This window comes from Neofelis nebulosa, chromosome 2, assembly GCF_028018385.1.
Source record: "Neofelis nebulosa isolate mNeoNeb1 chromosome 2, mNeoNeb1.pri, whole genome shotgun sequence".
Taxonomy (NCBI): Eukaryota; Metazoa; Chordata; class Mammalia; order Carnivora; family Felidae; genus Neofelis; species Neofelis nebulosa.
In genome coordinates this window covers 171,852,058-171,855,410 of record NC_080783.1, presented here as the reverse complement: position 1 = coordinate 171,855,410, position 3,353 = coordinate 171,852,058, and the positions used below count along the sequence as shown (strand labels likewise).

The window sequence follows — 3,353 nt, the reverse complement described above, 5'->3', positions numbered from 1 at the left end:
GTCTCCAGGATTCATTTGAAGGAAAAATAAAAGCACAGTTAATATTCAACATAAAAGCATGGTAATAAAACACATTCAATGACCACGACTGGTTTAGCAATCACTTGGCCCCTGAAACAACCTCTTAACTATGCAGGCAGAGTGTTTATCATTTCTGCTCCTGCAGAAACTGACACTTCGCGAAGAGAATAGGCTTAACTATTTCTTCCTCTTTCAAAAACTGTTGCATTTGAAATCTCACAAAATATTGAAAACTTGTTTTAGAGGACCAGAGGCACTTTTAAGCTGCGTTCCTGCTTTATCCCTCCTTTCTTTTCATCTGGCCTGGAGAATCCCCAGTGGTGATTTTTAAACATGTTTAGGTACTTAATCGAGGCTTTCGAGGCCTTCCTTCGGGGTTTGGGCAGCACGGAGTTTACTCTGAGGCAAAATATCTTTAACAATAGCCGGATATGCTCCCTGTTTCCTGGGGCTAAAGATTGCAAATAGATTTTTGCATCCCATTTCTTCCAGCGGGAGACCGCGGGGTGAATGGAAACACAAACTTGCTTTTGCCACTTGAAAAGCACCGTCAGTTTTCTCGCAGCTATCATTGTGGCTTCCGGAGGAACCGAAGGAGCAAATGTTGAGTTTTGTAACAGTGCAATCCCAGCTGCCTTCCAGCTCTAACAATCAAGATCCACGTCTCCAGAGAGCACGGCTCCAAGCAATTATTAGAGATGATGGCATTCCTAGAGGGCTGGGGCCACATGCTCTGCCCTCCAAAATAAACGCTTCTCTTCGAGCTTCATACTATGCGTTACTCCTTACATGTTATAAGACGGGAGCTGACAGATTGGTTGCAAAGCTGCAACTAGTATTTTTGAGGGCATAAGAGATGATTGTGCTAGTTCTAATTCCAGAGCCGATCTTTTTAGCAGATTATGATGGATGATTCGCCGCGGTGGTCAGCGACTCCTGTATATTTTAGGTGGAATGCTTTCTTTTGACACATACTTTACAGAGACATATGTGTATCCTATTTTAATTAATGGAAGAAATGATTCATTCACAAGTGAAAGATTTAATTAAATAAAGGGTCAGCATGGGTCAGCCATGAATTGCAAAATACCTCTGATGTTTATTATTACTCTCCGCTGTCTCTGCATGCTGTCTGGAGTGGTACATGGCAGTAAAGGCAGGCCCTGGAAAGAAATGAAATGAAGTTTAATTAATTCATTCATTCAACAAATATTAATTGAGCCCCTACTGCGTTCTAGGCGCTGTGCTAGGCTCTGCAGATAAAATGGTGAACAGACATGGTTTTTGCCTTTACGACAGCTACAAGGCAGCAGGGGATGATGTGAAAATGTTGGGGTTCAGAGCCGACGGCCAAGAAAGAACTCCTGAGGCATCTTTGGTGAAGAAAGGTGATTTCATTAAAGCATGGGGACAGGACCGGTGGGGAGAAAGAGCTGCACTGGGGTTGTTATGGGTGACAGATTATTTACCTTCAGGTTGGGAGCAGGTTCAGGATAGAGCAAGTCTCTAAGGTATTTTGGAAGCAAGGTTTCCAGGACCTTGAAGGGTTAGCTGCTGTTAGAAAAGTCATTTATTACTGTTTAGTAAAAACTCAGTCATGATGGTGGGGTTTTGAGGTGGTCCGGGGCCAACAGCCAAGAAAATTCTTGAAGACATCTTTAGTGAAAAAAGATGATTTTATTAAAGCACGAGGACAGGACCCGGGGGCAGAAAGAGCTGCACTGGGGTTATGACAGTAACTGATTATATACCTTCAGGATGGGAGGGAGTTAGGGAAAGAGTAAGTCTCTAAGGTATTTTGGAAGCAAGATTTCAGGACCTTGAGGGGCTAGGTATTGTTAGGAAAACAAGCCATTTATCACTGTTTAGTAAAACCTCAGTCATGAGACCCTTCAGATGTATATCAGGGGGCCATAAGCTTTGAGTATGATTGCCAGGATATATCTTGGGGGAGTTGAGATAAGGAAGTTTCCAAAGGAATTTTTATACGTTAAAGTAGACTTACAGGATCATGGGGGGTCAGGATAATGTTAAGCCAAGATTCCCTTTTGCCCCTAGCAAAGTGTCACCATCAAGGCTGCTGAGCTCCCAGAGAGAGGTCACTCTTCCTGTTTCAAGAACTTCTCAATGGGCTGTAGGCAGTAAGGGAATTTCATTTTTCATTTGCCTTTGTTTCCCACATCACCCTGGCAAGCACTTAAACCCCTTTCCTTTGTTCTTGGGTAGCCAGGAGTGTCCGAGGACTATCACACAAACCCCACCTCGGAGGTGGTGGTGCAGTTAGCCCGTGCTTTGCCCTCAGCTTGCCCCACGCTCCCTCACCAATGAGACACTTCAGATGTATTTCAGGAGGCCATAAGCTTGGAGAATGATTGCCAGCATATATCTTGGGGGGAAGAGATAAAGGAATTTCCAAAGGAGCTTTTATATGTTAAAGTAGATTTACAGGATCCCAGGGGTTAGGATAATGTTAAAGTAAGGTTGCCTTTTGCCCTTAGCAAAGTGTCATCATCATCACCGAGGCAACTGCGTTCCTAGAGGAAGGTCACTCTGCCTGTATCAAGGACTTGTCAGTGGGCTCTAAGTTGTAAGGCAATTTAATTTTTTCTTCTGCCTTTGTTTCCCACATCAGGGGAAACAGGAAAACAATGAGAAACAAACAAATAGAATACTATTATTACAGATGGATTGTAACATGTCTTATGAAGGAAAAAGTCATGTGTGGGCTGTCTTCCTTGCAGAGTCTTGGAATTGTTTGTAAAGATCTTCATACCCAACTTCATGGTGCCATACTTTTTAAAATTTGGAATATACATCTGAAACCAACCTGACCCAAGTCCAGTATATACAACTACACATACTGAGTTACCCAAACACAGCTCCTTCCTGTAAGTAAACCTTGTGCTTTAGTATCACAGAAACATGAATTCGAATTCTAGCTTCAGGTTTCTTTGATTTCCGGCCCTGTGCTATTGCTTTGCTTCTGTGACCTCAGTTTCCTCAGTTACAGGAAAGAATAATAATAATAGTGCTTAAGACATTGTGTCTTTGTGAAAAAAAATACATGAATAGCACCCAGGGCACAGCATTAATATTCAGCAGCATTAATATTTATAATTTGTGTTCTTTTTACATTAGTAGTAGTAGTAGTAGTATTTTTGCCTCTCTTCCGGAATTTTCTTCATTCTACTTTTGTTCAGGTTGTCCACGTCACTTTCTTATGCCCTCATTTGATGACAGAGGCTCCAACCTTATCTTTTTCCTTCAGTTTTATAGATTTATATTCTAAGGGCAAAAACACTCAGACAATTTGAATCCAAGTCTACACAGAA

General features: G+C 42.0%; 1 long non-coding RNA gene across 1 annotated transcript; it reads right to left on the bottom strand.

Annotated features, from left to right (window-relative positions):
* Positions 1–1,043: 1,043 nt before the first annotated feature.
* Positions 1,044–2,896, bottom strand: LOC131504644 (uncharacterized). The gene is made up of 2 exons (XR_009258084.1): positions 2,027–2,896; positions 1,044–1,184 (listed from the first exon to the last, which is right to left on the bottom strand). It is a non-coding gene; the product is annotated as an uncharacterized LOC131504644 (long non-coding RNA).
* Between the last annotated feature and the right edge of the window lie 457 nt (positions 2,897–3,353).